Genomic DNA, 16,416 nt, shown 5'->3' with positions numbered 1-16,416 from the left:
ATTTTTCTCCACAGAGTGAAAACGTATTGTCCAAATCACAAAACATTGAGTGAGATCAGCAGACTTGTCAAGAGGCCCTGGCTTGAATATGAATGATGAGAGAAGAGCAGGGTGGTCTAGTGCTGTTTTGGTGTAGGCAGGTGAAAATAAGCTCAACTGTCCCTGCCAGCTGCCCATCGCTAAATCAGAAATAGGAGAGTAGAATTTACAGAAAAACCTACTTAACACTACTCCGACAGTGAAAATAATAGCTCCCCGAAAACACCAGCAACACACAGTCATCATGTGCAGACAGTCACGCATGTGTCAAAATGTATTGAATTGCTTTAGCATGATTACATTTTCTTAAATATCAGCAGCACATGTAATCGTAACACCAACTTCTTTTTATAACGCAGGTAAAGTCCTAGCACTCATAATGGAGCGAAACGACTGAAGGTGGGTTCTCAAAATGAATACACGCATGGACTTTCCATCTAAATGAAGAAATTAAGACATAACACCTCCCCTCCCCTCCCCTCCCCTCCCGTCCGAACACATGCACGCACGCTAGCTCAATTCACTTGAGTGTCTGCATAGTTTCTGTATTCAATTGGATACAATGATGCACAAGATGAATAAAGTTATCTCTGGTGTTGAATGGGATGTTGCTGGTGGGAGGGAATAGGGAGGTTCCCTACGTTGGGGCTGAAAAGAGCCGTGCTTTGAGGGCCAGTGCTGCGGGGTCAGGGCCCAGCTGCTTTTAAGGGTGAAAGGGACACCAGCGGGCTGGACTGGCTCAAGAAACCTAACAAAAACCAGTCATGTCAAATAAAGACATCCCAGATTGGACGTTGACAGATCCCTTCCCAAAGTTGCTGAACACACTTCACACATTCAAACTGGTCTGGTTTGTATCATATATCACAGTCAGTGTCCCATTTCACTTGTTAAATTAACAGCCAAGTCTCATGTCTTGCTTTTTTTTTTTTTTGTTTGTTTGTTTTGTTTTGTTTTTTGGGTCTGATACTTTGGTGAAAACAACAGGTCTACACAGGTAGGAGCCATTTTTTAAAATAATTTTATGGTGCCATTATTTAATATGTTACACTCAAATGTGATATTCAGATATTTACCATTTAAGATCAACTCAGTCAAAGTCATCTTTCTTTGTAACTCATTAATAGGTTTTTGTATGCCCTTGTTTGATTTCAGACTTATATCATTATTATCAGTTGGTGCATTAAATTGCTGGTTTATCACATATTGGAGTGTGTGATGTATTGAAGTGTACTGGTAATACCAGCACACATTGGTCTAACAGTGGTTTGTTGATTAGGTTTATTTTACTTTGAAATTGGCATGTTGATGGTGCTGGTATTGACTATCATTTGAAAAATTGACATGAGGCTTTCACTGCCTCTGAGTTTACACAATTTCATAGGGTGCTGAAATTCTCTAAGTTTGAATTTGCGGGGGGTAAGTAGGATAATAATCAGGCCACATTATAAGGAATTGATGGTTCATTTTCCCTGTCAGCAGTAGCAGAGCTTTGCCCAAAGATGTGCCGACCTGTGCAGATGGGGTTCAAAGCCAATTTCCATGTTAAAAACTCCACACGCTTCAAAAATCCCTCTGACTGACTCTAGTTGATCAGAGCATGTGACAAGCCTGTCTTTTAAAGCAGGTCTGCTCATGTAAGTAGATGGAAGTCTACAACTCTACAACAAATACACTGTTCTGGCCAGGTTTGAATGTTGAAATGCATACCCAGAGGCAATGACATAAAAACAAAAGATTAGTCTGGAGTTTGCCGTCAAAATGGAAAATATGGCACACTCTATGTGTCATACAGTAGCTACACCAACTGTAAAAGGTAGTTCTTTCCATTTTTTTTATTTCTATTTTCCTCTTTGTTTTATCTACTTTAATCAAATGTGTGTCAAGTGTCGTTACAAAGCTTTAATTCTTGCCAGAAAATCAGTTCAACCATTCATCATCAGCTCACATTTTAATTCATTTTCCTTCAGGCTGCAATTTTTTTTTTTTTTCCTGTGTGCCGAGTTTACTCAAAGAAAGAAAATCTGGGAGAAGAATAAAGAGATCACTCGGATGGCGGGAATTTGTTTGATGAGTTATGAGATGAACCAATTTAAAAAGCAGAAAAATACATCTGCCAAGTATCATTCTTAGTATCCTGAGGACAGGACCATTTACGTCACTCTTTATCTTGCTGTCTGCTGCTGCTAGAATGTTGTGTGTGTGTGCGTGTGTGTGTGTGTGTGTGCGCGTGCATGGACACACATTTGTAAGTGTGTATTGTGCAGGGAGGGAGAATTTTACTTGTAAGTTCTGCACATAATTACTATGTCCCAGAATTGGCTTTTTTTTTTTTTTTTTTTGTTAAGCCATCTATCTTAATTGCAATCACATATTCTTCAAGAAGAGAGGCAACTGGAGAACAGTCTCATTTTTTAGACTTTGTTCTTTGTTCACTGTTATCACACAATTCTGTGTAATGGTGTCTGTGCTAAGCTGGTAGCCTGCTCAAATGTGCTGGATATATTATATCCATTGAAATGCCTGGTAGCTGCACAGTATTAAGTATGGTGCAAATACAATCTTGGTGGGGTCTCTGCGAGTAACAATAGATAGTGGCATGATGACTTATTAAACACAGCCAACCTGCAGCATGGCTTTTCTCATTACCTTTTCAATTCCCAACCTATAAAGCCTATGGGGCTGGTGACAAAACTCTTGCCATGTAATTCTCTCTCAGGCTGCTTTCATCAGCCGATTTCGTGGAGAAATATGAAGCTGATTTTATCTTACTCTATAAATTCACAAAAGGCCCTCAAGTTGCCCCCATGGAAGACATACCTCATCTCAGTGATGTGCCACCACTATTGCTGATCCCAAGCATTTGATAACAGCACCTCTCCTTTTTAATGATTTGACAGGCATCAGACATGAGCCCTATAGACACAGCATTTTTAATACACTTTTCTTTGCTTGTTTACACCGAGCCGGTCAGATGAAAGAACATATCTATCATCTCTCTCTCTCTCAATAAGTGATATATATTAAAACCTACAGTAGCTTTCCGCTGATATCAATTGTACACTAGTGCTACTCACAAAAAGCTTTCGCAATTGTCAAAATCTTGAACACCTTTTCGCTCTATAGTTTCAAGCACATTTTTTTTTTTTTTTATAGAAAACAACTTAGCTGTCATGCCTGTACCATTTCATCAACAGTCATATAAATATGATCAATATAAATAGGATTATCCAGACTCAGTGTGTTCCAAAAGTCTTGGTTCGTGGAGAAATCATTTCATTAATACATAATAACAGGTAAAAACAACAATTCATTGCCTTGAAGTCGCTTTTTTTTTCACTTTTAAGTTTGCAGCCTGTAAATAACAAAGTGACAAATTACAAATTAGTTATTGGGGTGCCACAAGAAAATGAGGATAAGCAAGACAGTTACTGTCATTTATTGTTACATTTCCATGTGGTTGAATTCTCTGCTGTTTCACTCAATTGTATTCACTTTCCTCTCATCTAATTCTCTCATGTGGTTTCTGGCACAATTGCTGTATCCTGGCATACAGCAGGGATTGTTTCCTTTGAAATGTTTTGACTATGGTGTCATTTATAAAAACTTTCATCATGCATGGGTACTTAATCAATTGAAATTCATCTGCCTTTGCCCTGAGCTGGGGTGTAACTGAGAACAGCTTTCATCAGTCCAACCATTTAAAAAATAGAGATCATCCCATGTACTGTAACTGTATTTTGAGTGAGAGAGGCTTAGAGGGATGCTTGCAAACAAAATACATAGGTTTAAGTTTATTATATATAGTTTTAGTATTTACTTTTATAAGATGAACAAAATTACATAATGGCAAGAACACCATTAAGATTGGTACTAATACTAATACTAGTTAAAATGAGGATGGTGGTGGCAGTGTTGCTTGTAATAATGATATTAGTACTTTATAGGGAATAAACATGAATGCTGAACCAGTCTTAGAGGTGGCGGTTTGATCAACACACCATGCAGTAACATCCCCCTCAATCCTAATTAGATTTCCTTCATTATAAAGTTTGATAATGTCTCAAGGTTTGGTTCCTTCTATCAAAACATTTCTGCAAATATCCCTTCCTGTTAACTCTTTGTGGGTCCGCATTACATAATTATTTCATATTTGCCATCTTCACCTCCATAGGGAAAATATTATCTGCAATAATCATTGTCATCATCATGATTCTCTTCGTGGTCTGTTGGCTCCAAATAAGTAATTTAGTTGTAAAGCAGCTTCATTTATTTTGCCTATTCATTTTTCTTCCTATCATATATCTAAATACAAATCTTCATTTTATAACTGACAGCTTATTACCTCTGAGCACATGCTGATAAATTTAATTCCAATGAGTTAGCTTCCATTTTCGGATCCCATTATCCACTAATGTGGCACCATGTGGGAGAAGAAAACTTACAGGGCAGGAATTTAGAAAATAAAATATCTATCTTTATATATAAAAAATATATAAATGACTTTTAGATGTATATGTTTTATATATATATCTTTGTGTGTGTATATAGAGCGATTAATCTATTGTTGTTATTAATTTGTTATTATTCTTATTATTAATGTTTTTATTATTATTATTAAATGTGATTACATTGGAAGTTTCTCTCTATTTCTTTTTTACATTTATTGAAAGTTAGCATTTAGTCCTTTATTTTATATACCATGACCAAATAAACACAAGGAAATACATACTATGGGAAACCTGCAGATTCAAAAATGCAGTTTTCAATCAGAGAATGAGGCTCTTTTTTTAATTATTTATTTATTTCATTTTTTTAGTTTCTGAAAATCTGACTTTTTGAAGAGGCAAGGTTTTAATCCAACCAAACTGCAGCAGGGCAGCTCCTCAAATCCCCAGATGAAGCGTCCCTGAGCACAACTGTGACTAAGATGTAAAGTAAAGACATGCAACCATACACTCATTCAGGGGTGAGGGTGTTTTCTGTGGTTTATGTTTCAACTGTCACACGCTCAAGCTGGAAATATAAGTCCCTTTTCTAAAGATATACCCTCCAAGAGAGCAGCATTATTCTACTGTTGGGTCTATTTTGGTTAAGTAAGTAAGAAAGTAAACAATTATTATTAGCTTTGATGTTGCCCTGAATAGCACTCAATTAACAATGTGGCTAATGAGCCCATTAAGGATGAAAGTGTTCTCAACAGGTATGAGAGGATACTGCTGTTTTTGGAGTCTCAGTTCTCAGCACTGAATGCAGCATGAATAACGGTGCTCTTTCTCACTCGCTTCAAAGGCCAAGCCTCTATAGCCTTGTCATATAGAGAGCAGAGTTAAATAAAGGTTTGCCAGGAATTTAAAAAAACTACAACAAAACTAAATATTAGATGACATATTTCAGATCAACAAATAAATATATTGGCAAAAAAAAAGAGAGACAAAACATTTTAAGAACAGTAAGCACATTGCTCTGTGTTTGGAGAGAAATGAAATAAAACAGATAGCAGCTGCAGATTCTTACTGTCATTTTCATAGTTTCGTAGTTATGGTGAAAAAATAAATTCCCTGCACATCTCGATTTGAAATGTTGACAGCATGACAATGAAGACTTCCTCAAAATGCCTCATATGACAAAAGATCTGATTTCGATAACTTCTCCAAGCTCAAAGTTAATATATTTGTTTAATTATAAAGTCATTTGGTTTTAATTTAATTTTGGCTAAGCTAAATATGAACTTACATCAGTCTAACAGTAATTTACTCATGGATACAAATAGGGCATGTGTGTTGTTTGGACAGTAAACTGAAAATGAGAATGTGAACATTTCAGTCCCAGCACTTTAATTCTCTGCAGGACTTCCCTCCGAAATGCACAGATAGTCTCACGCATGGATCATTTCCACATATATAAATATATATATGTTGGTTTCAAACACTTCTTGTTAGCATCAGATTTGGCAATTGTTGTTGGGGTTTTTTTGGTTTTTTTTGTTTGCTTGTTTGTTTTTGGTCCAGTTGACCAGAAAATATCTATCAACCTCACATAACAAAATATAAAAATCTAAAATATGTCATTAACTTCATTTTTCCTCTTCCAAATGGAAAATAGTAAGCTTGTATAACCTCTCACACATATCTTGCCTGTTATGGAAACATGGTGAGATGTTATTTCATATATGTATTATAACTGAGTAGTATATCTCTTTTTTATTTTCTGCAATCAAGCTATAAATTAACTCTTTCTGCTAAACTTTTAAATCAGCTTTTATTTGTATGCAGGTGAAAGGCAAAATGATTTCTAAAAGAAAACACTTTGCTGGGAGAAAAAAAAAGAAGGCAAAACGGTATTCAAAAACAGTCACTGTGCACACTAAAATGACAATAAGTAAATAAGATGATATAACAGTATGTTGAATGAATTTATCTATTTGTAAAACCTGCTTGTCTGCAGAAGTTTCAGAATGTTATCAGTAGTTTCAGCTCAAGAATAGCTTGAGGTGTTTTGAGTGTAAATCCGTCTAAAGCTGCCAGCACTGACATACACAGCATATGCTAAATACAGATAAGAGTATTTTTAATAGATCTGCAAAAAGTCTCCCCACATAGCTCAATGGATGTGCTTTGAATGTAGTTGATAAGTTGGCTTAAGCTGAATGCTGTATCCCATGCAACATTGTGCTACTGGGTGAGCCCATCACAAACTAGCCTTCCAGTAAAGACCACTTCCAGGGGGGGGATTATAGAAAAGCCTTCGAGATCAGCTTCATGTCTTACTAGAGTTTCTGATTATAAATAGTACTATGTTACAGAAAAAGTAGACATTGCCCAGGATCATATGGGGAAAAAAATATCTTTAAGCCATTTATTTACCTACAATGTCAAACTAAAAAGAAGGAGTGGGGTGGGGGGGAGTTTTTGGATGAATAGGATAATGTTTTATTTAATCAAAATATTGATTTTATTCTCTTTTCCTTAAAATAGTTACAGTTTTTATTATTTACAAAATGCTCTCATTTTAATAAATCGGTGGAGCACCAAATATATATATTTTTAAAAAGAAATATGCTATCTTACATGGAAATATGCATTGTGAATCTGTGATGCAGCATTATATATCGCGTATATTAGAGTAAGAAATTAGCAGAAATACGTTAAAGTGTGACCGCCATTATACTTACATACACACAGTAGCAAAGTTACCATGTGGTCGGACTCTTCTGTTAATTTATGTAATCCACTCCAAGGTGGGTGAGCTGAGGTCGTGAACTTTGCCACTTATTATTTTAGATGCGAGGTGGAAATTCTGTCACTTCCAATTGCATTTCATTACAATGAAATCCTTTGTGTCTGCTGTAAGTCGAATAAAATTTCACACTTAAACTCCTTGACACATCTCAATTCAGTGTACAATGATTTCAACAGTCTCACTAAATTTTAAAAAATGAAAATTCACACCATACGTCACAATAGTTCTGAGTTCAGTCTGCAATGGTTTCAGCAGGCTAACTAATTTTAAAATATATATGTGCATTGTCTGTCTGTTTCTCTTTAGTTGTCCTTAGTTCATCTGATTATGTGGCTGAAGAAATGAGAGGGGCAGATAAGCCTCTTTTATGCTTCCAAGCCACTTAAAGAGCTGAAGCACCAGCTTCTGTCGCTGAACTACGGGGGAAGAAACAAGTCATTTGTGTATTACAAAATGGCTTCTCTCTAAAACGTGTTCCCTCAAATCTATACTACATAAAGTAGTAGCTGCGCACACCTGCTACAACGCTTTGACAGTTCATCTATTTCAGGCAGTAATGGCTTTTTAGGTGCAAAATGGATGGTTCACTTTTACTGCAGTTGGTGCAGTTTCAATATGCGTCACATACATTAAGCTACAATAATGTCCAGGGAACACAATTATGTTAAATGAACTCAATACTGAACTTGTCAGTTGTAGTATTTTTCATTTAATTTGATGGTTAGCCATCGCTTCTTTACTCTAACGGGCACTCTTTTATTCTATTTATATCCCTAAAAGGTTTTTATTATATTGAAATAAAAAATAGGGAGGACACTTCTTTTTTTATCTGTGAACCACAAAAATTCTGATTATGTTTCTTGGATCATTTTCTTTTCTTGCATTATTTCTAAATAATGAACTGTGAAGTAAATGTTTGCTCAAACAAATTTTTTATCGGCCTGCCTCCCGACCTTTACTTTAGGTGGCAAATAAAATAAAATCTTCGATTGTATTTTATTCAGTAATATGGAGATGTCTTCAGTTCCAGATATGTGTCACGAGGGCATCTCTTCTCTGCCTTCTTAATAAGGCAGTTCTGCAGGCCTCTACTGTAATATATTTCACCAATAAAGCAACTCCAAAGCCAGCCTGGCCTTTTGACCACCGCTGAGAACGTGGAAAGCAGCAGTCCGTCTTTGCTAACTAGGCTTACTCTCTAATATTAGATACCTGTCCCCTGGCTTTTCAGAGGGGGGCTTAGCAGTTGATATTTTCATTTGGTCCTGCCAAGATGCGACACCCCCGCTTTAATCTTGTGTTTGACGTTAAGCGCTCTGTTCATGAAAAGTCTGGGTGAACTTCAACCTTGGGGTGGTGCTGTCATACAGAAATGATGTGGTGGGGGAGTGAAACTGCCTGGTCTATCCTTGACCTCTCCCATTGGCCTGCCAAAGTCTTTCCCCTGCCCTTCTTAATCAGGTGGGACCCTTCCCTTTTAGAGTGGAAGATAGTATATTCTCTCGGCCCAACTGCATCTGTTATACTAACTGGCAGAGATGTCCGCGGATAGAGAAGGAGTAGGAAAAGGGGGGATGTAAGAAAGTGATGTTACAATATGCTTTTTATTATAAACCCATTTGATGTTCATCACAGGTCCACAAAGAAAACAACTGCAGCAGCAATACTCAGCCTCACGCTTGTATATTTCTGGTTATACCAAGGGAGAGCGTGTGCTGTTACTATGCGTTTCTGAATAAAGAGTAGTCTATCAGTCTGACATATAAATGTCACCTGCAATCAAGTGCAATCAAGTAACTTTAGCATCATTTCAAAATACAGGTCTCTCTATTCCATTTTTGTGCAACAATTACAAACATTAACAGTTCAGTGTCAGAAAGTAAATACACAAACAAAGTGTATGCTTCACTTGCATGCACCTTACGTGTATTAGTGTCTGTCAGTCATTTTGAGAATGAAGAAAGTCTCCATACCAAACCCAATATGTTGGCTTTTCTGTGTCACGGTTACTAGACAAGGATAACTAATTCCAACACTATTATGTTTGAATAATAATATTAATGTTTAGATTAATGGTTTGATTTGAAAATAGCTCACTCCACGGCATAATGACTTTGGTAGACACAATTGCTTTTTTTTACTTTACCATTTGATTTGAGCTGGCAAACATCAATGTACATTTGCAGGTATTAAACACGTTTGAAAATATCTCAAGGAAGACATTAGCATGGAGAAGTAAGTTAATGAATTTCTTATGATGGATAACTACCCCTTCATTCAGCTGCAGGTATTATAGTGCTTCCATGTTAGCGTTTATCGTGACGTTGAGGACAAACAAGGCACTTCTCCGCAATCGTTAAGATGAGTTTCCCCACTGATTGATGTGTGGAATCAATTGCTCCCCATAGCATCCATGTCAGTCTATTACCACACTGCCTGGTAATGATAGGCTGCTCTCCACAAGATTATAGAGCTCTGTCACAAAGCAACAAAGACTTGCTTCTCTCTGTCTGACCTGGTCTACAATAATTGAGAATAGCTTCATTTTTACACTATAGGTAAACAGAAAAAAATTACAATGTTGATGGAAAGATGTCTTTATTATATTTCAAATAGTGATTTTTTTAATGGTGTATCGTTATGAATTATTAATACTATTGAATGACTGAATAAAAAATGCTATTTCATTGCCGTCAACCTTTTAGTTTTAAAAATATAATGCATATACATTCATAATCACACCTTAAAGAGGTCTGCAATTTGTTTTCTGCAAAAGCAATTTGTTACCATTTCAGAAAGATTGTCATTTTTACCTTCTTCGATATTGAAAAAGTGTTTTAACATTCAGCATCACACGAAAAGCATTTGTATGTTCAGCATTAAAGTTTTTACGTATTCCAGTGCAGACACATTTCATGTCATCAAAACAACAGGTGTTTTCTCACATAAATGCCCCTCTGTGTAACTGTCCTTTTTTTCGTCATGTGAATACACCACCGCTCTCCTACTGCCAAGCTGACTACCATCCAAAACATTAAGTGCCAGCACCATTGCAAATCATCTAGTTTGTGGCCCAGAGATGTAATACACAGTCCTGATCCTGATTACACATGATCAAAGATGAGTTCTTCAACTATTTGATTATGTCTTTGAGCTTCAGTAAAATCGACATGCCCACTGCTACAAAGTGTTCCTCTGAAATGACTAATTGAAAAGACTTACAGTTTTATAATGGCTCGATATAACAATTGGCATTTTCTTCAGGTTGACCCCAATCACTGGAGTAGGCCTACTGTATGCGCTGTATTTAATTACCTACAGTGAAATTTGATTACCAGAAAATATGGTGCATATCAAGTGATTTCTTGCCCTAAGTAATATTATTCTGTATAGTTAGAGTTGGAAAAGGATGACATGAGACTTCAGTCAAGACAAAAGGCACTAGCTAATGAGACTGGTTAGCGATTCAAATTTATGGAAATTTTATTAATTACGGACACCTATCTTTCATCTGTACCATTTGGTGGTGAAGTAATTAAAACCAACAATGACAATCCCAGCAGTGGAAAAGCAAACAAGATCAAAGAAAGCAGAGCAGTCAGGAGAAAGTCCCATATACTGAACCGGGCCTAGCCATGGGCAACAGGGCCTCATTAAAGTCAGACTCTGTTGATCATCAATTAACCTGGTTTGTTTTCCTTCTGATTTGAGCTTGCATGATTAGGTTTATGCCTGGTGTTTGGCTCTAGGTGACCAAGACGCACCAGAAGCATCGCCTCATATCACGAAGCAATAACTTTTAATTGCTTGATTGGAAAGGATGATTGGGATCCAGTGACACAGGAATTAAACACCGTCGCTTCTCAGTAAATAAAGTTAAAAGAGCAGAATTTTGCAGATCTTTTCCCTGCTCCCTCCTCTCAGGTTTTTGACCCAATTGTCCTGGAAGACCCTGTATTTGTAAAAGATTTGTAAATGGGAGAAGGAAAATTAGATAGTTCTTTGTTTTGTCTTACTATTTTTTCCCAATACCTTTCTATTTAGCTGATTCTGCTCATTTCCATTCCAACAAGTTGAACAAAAGACGGAAATTTGAGGGGAATGACATTCAGCTAATTATGAACTGCATCTCCCTTGTAAATGACCAATTTTGGGGAAAAATATATGGAAAAATCTCCTCCCCTTAATATCTAAACATTACATTATCTAAATGTTAAATATACGATAGCTGACTAAATAAGTTTCTGATTTGACTTTTGAGTAAACGAGATCAACTGTTATATTCAACACCGGATCTTAATGTGTTTAAAGTTCATATTTTAGACAGATAATCTCATAAGAAGGATGTGATCAACCTATTTTGAATGCAGGTCAACAGTCCAAACATATTTAGCTAGCCCTAACTTGCCTAATATAAGATTATTCCATACAACTGCTCATGTCTTAACTACATAAACTTCTCATTCTTTTGCACATAGCAAGCATGTAAACCTGTTCGCAAACTAAACGAACCCTACAAGTACAAGCACTAACCTGACGATGCTCACACTTCCATTTCCCCTGTTTTTTCCATTTCACATATATTTTTTTTTTCAGGCAGGTTAAATCATGTTGTTTGCAGCAACCTATGGCTACTTTCATCAAAGTCTTAACTTGTAGAGAGCAAGAACAGATGATAAAAGATGATATACACATATAATATTATTCCTTAAAGCAGAGGAATGGATCACAAAAGCTTGCTGCTAACAAAGAACCAACAGAGAGACCGCTATATGGACAACAAATGGACGGCCAGTCTTAACTTTTATTATGAGCAACGGAGGTCATATTTAAAATGAGAGATTAGCCGCTCATCACAATATTGGTGGATTATCAACTACCTGCAATGAAAGCAACCCCCGGCTCCAGGTCGATAAGAGTTTGACTGCATTTCGAATTAATTTTCCTCAGCTTAGAGAGCTGGACTCCTATCTTGTTATTGATCACACCGTTAATCCATAACCAAGCTCATCCCTTCCCCATGGAATGAGCAGGGAAATATAAAAAGATCACTGTGGAGGACTCTTGACACTTTATAAAAAGTGGAAGCGAGTTAGAAGTGATTAGAGTTCATTATTTAAGAATACATTCCCCAGCCATTGTTTCACTTGTCAGTTCATTTTGTCTTAACGTGTGTGTGCGTGTGCGTGCGTGTGTGTGTGTGTGTGTGTGTGTGTGTGTGTGTGTGTGTGTGTGTTGGGGGGATGGGTGGGGGGAGGTGGCATGTTGTCTAATTCTTTTAAACTTTTACAGCAAAAAAAAACCCAAAATACAGTTGTGTGTTCCATTGACCTAGGTTGTGTTTATACATGGCGATTGATTGATTGATTTCCCCAACAGCAGGAACACTTCACACCTCAACTGCTTTCTCTGTTTGTCTTTTCCAGCAGAGGGACCTCCACTGTGGATGAAATTTAGCCCTGACCTCTGACCTTTGGGTTCAGCGTTTGTCTCCAGTCCAGTGACCACAAACAACTCCTGGATTGCTGTAAATGTCAGTGCAGCGGTGTCTCCGCCCTCTCCCCTGTGAACCATAGGGCTGCACTCAACCTGCACTAATAGGACACTTTCATGAGAGGTCCATTATCTGATATCTCAGATTTCCTCCTGATAATGTGTCTGTATCAACTGAAAAAACTGAATAACTATCATCAAACAAACAAGCAATGAGCAATCTGTCTCTTTTGATTTGAAAACTCTCGAAAACTTTCTTCCATTAAGCTAATGAAACCTTAAATTTGGTATCACCCAGCGTATGGAACAGAGAATAATCCTAAAATATGAAGCAGTTTCGTCATTCACATTTTATTTTTGAAATCGCAATCCCCATTGTAGACAAACATATCACCCAAACAGAGCTGCTGGAAGCGACCCATTTAGTACACAAAGCAGCTGGTGCCATGCATCCTAAGGTAAAATGTTCATCTGTAATAAATAGTATTTCACGTTCTGAAGACATTGGTTGTAATGAAGCCCATTTTGAAGCACTTTGACTCACCCTGCCCCCACCCATAAACACACACGCTCCCTCTTTTTTCCTCTCTGGGCCTCCCGAGGTTGGTGTCTCTGCGTTAGGACTCTATTGTTGCCTACCGCTGGATAATGCCCTTATTAATTGTACCTCTTTGTAAGGTGTCAGCTGTAGCCTCAGATTGAGATGGATGGATCTCTGGAGTCTGCTCCCTGGCCCTCCGCAGACGCCCTATCTTTGCACAACACACAGATGCGGCAGTGCGGGCTGCCACAGCACCCGCAAATGTTTGAGATAAATCAGGGATTTTTAATTATTCCACCAAAACTGCAAGCCTATTTTTTCATGGGTAAGGTGAGCTAGCAAGTGATGCGTTTTAATTACCTGAATATCTAAGAGTACGAGTAATACTAGTGATGGAATATCTTTTTATTGATTATTTTAGTGTGTTGCAGAAATACTGGTTAATTAGGTGGATTGAAGCCTCCATGAGATCAACAGCATTAACATCAAATCCTTTCCCTCTCATTAAAGGAAACAGAGTCAATTTAATTAATGCGTATTAATCCCCACTGATGCTCATTTTAGCTCACAAAAAGCACGGCAGTTTGGACTTCAAATTCATCCATTTCAAAAATACAAGTTTGATCACTGCCTGAATATGTGGGCTCAACATGGAGACCTCAGTATAAAAAATCTGGCAACATTTTTCATGATTTTTAGCTCTACTAATTGAAACGTGCGTGTGTGGGGCAGGGTAATTAGAGTAAGACCTAGAAACATGATCACCAATAATATTAAAAAGTGGATTATTTTTTGTTTACCTGTTAAAGTGAGTTTGTTTCAGAGGCTAAGGCAATGGCAAAATGACACAAGCAAATTGTCCAAGCAAATATGCATGCCAGTGCAAGTCGACAGGCTCCATTTCTTGTTTGGCTGTTTTCTACCACTCCGAAAATTAAAAGTAAAACAAGGCTTTGAAATGTCTTTAGATGCATTCTCATGTTGCCACTTTAATCGACTCACTCATCATGATTAGACTGTATTATTGCAAAATACACAGTGACACTAAATACTTCACCCACCCTTTTCCCTTGGTTGTTGTGGAGCGATTTTTTAGTCAGGAGTTACCCAGCATGCACTGTTAAACGAAAAAGTTCTTGGAAGGATCTCTATGGGTTACGTATCATTTTAGTTGCAATCTAGTATACTTATAAACCCTTAAACATGTATTTTCCCTTGTGGGTGACCAAATGCAACCATGGCGAATGCCTATATATCCCTCCTTACTTGATTCACACAAACATCCAAGATGAACCCAGAAAAAAATTGAATGTAGTTCTCATAAAGCTCCCCAAACATAAAACAAAATGCACATTGGCAGAGTCGGCTGGGAAATTCTGGGAATTGAAATCAGACAATTCAAAAGGCTTGTCAAAGTTATAATTTTAAGTTGAATCAAAGCACCAGGTACAAGGTGTTTTCTAGGAACCACGTTCACAGGAACCTTGCAGGGTTCTTCCAGGTGCCTTTTGGGTTTTTGAAGTAACTCAGTTAGCACCTGTCATTTCAACAATGTGTTTCCTGGTTGGAGATCAAGCCAATATGTTATTCTCACTAGTCATACCCAAACAGACCTTTCAGACAGCAAATATGATCTGGTCCATCTCAAAAAGGTTCTTGATAGGGATTAACTATGCTTGAGTCATGAATTTGATACCTGCTTATATGTTCCCAATCTAACTGGCAAGAAGTCTGTAAGATATCTACCAATCATAGGCGTCGGGCTAATGACACACGATGTAAGGCAACTTTCTGAAAGGATACTTTTCAGGGCTATCTATATCTTTGGTTGTGCACTATCAACATGTCAGTTTGTGGGAAATGTAAAGTTAGACAATATTTCTTATTATTTTGTGTCTAGGGTTGCTTGAGGTTCACAGCAGGGAATTTTTACGCTCCATTCCTTTTGAGTTTACCTCAGTTTTAATTGTTGAAACAGATTTTTCTTGTCTGTCAGTCCGTCTCTCATCTGGAGTCCAGTGATTACCAGATCTCTAGTTTGAAATAGTCTCTAGGCAGAAGAATTGTAGACATCACCCACACTAACTAGCTACTTGTGCTACTACTAGCTACTACTACCTATGTGCTCTTGAGCAAGGCACTATATTCCTACACTGCCCCAGTCCAGCTATCCTCATGTCATGCGGCTCCTAAACCAACTCGTCCTTATTGCTGCTCCAAAAGTGCAGATTTCACTTGTGCTGATGAAATTCAGTCAACTGAAAAAATGATAGTATTTGAAGCACAACATTTATTTAACATTTTCAAATTTTGTCACATTTTCCTGTTTTATCCTCATCTTTGATAATTGAAAAGAAAAAGCAAAGAAATGTTGTCAAATAAAAATATGCAAATCTCCTCATACCCTTCTCATACTCAAAACAAATTACACAGTTTTACACATATTCTCTCAGTGAATTTAATGCAGTGTAATTCTTTTGAGTCGCTTCATCTTCGCAGTTCTTCTCAGAAACATACAATACGGGTAACTGCACAGGCAGGAGACTGAAGTAGAAAAAAAAAAAAAAAAAAAAAGCACAGACCAGAAAATGGAGATCCATTCCCTTCAGATCCCATTTAGAGAGGCCCTGCACATTTTTAAAGTGTCAATTGTTTTTGTCTCTTGAAGTGTAGATGGAATGTTTGAATTCCAGTATTAACTGTAGTGCCTGCTGAGTTAAATTACGGTCCCTGGGCTGTGGGGTGGGAGTAATCAATAAGAATACACGAGGCAATGTGTAATGTGTCTGCTCCTAGCAGCAGGGACACTGTCCCCCTTACCCTGTCCCCCAGCAGGTTAGATAAATATGATACTGAAACAGGGCACACTGGATTATATGATATCAATGTAGAATCAGGGAAGTGCTATTACACTCCCCTAGCCCACTGTGAGTACTATTGACAAGGTTGGCTTTGAACACGGTGGTGTATTTCTCTCTCTCTCTCTCTCTCTCTCTCTCTCTGTCTGTCCCTCTCCCTCTCCCTCTCTCTCTCTCTCTCTCTCTCTCTCCTCTCTCTTTCTGTCTGCATAATGTGAATGAAAAACCACAGGAGGAATGGGA

This window comes from Centroberyx affinis, unplaced genomic scaffold (assembly GCF_046629955.1).
Source record: "Centroberyx affinis isolate AG114_WGS23_722 - 3 ecotype Tasmania unplaced genomic scaffold, CSIRO-AGI_Caff_v1 ptg001987l_1, whole genome shotgun sequence".
In the NCBI taxonomy this organism is placed as follows: domain Eukaryota; kingdom Metazoa; phylum Chordata; class Actinopteri; order Beryciformes; family Berycidae; genus Centroberyx; species Centroberyx affinis.
Note: the sequence above shows the minus strand (reverse complement) of the source record.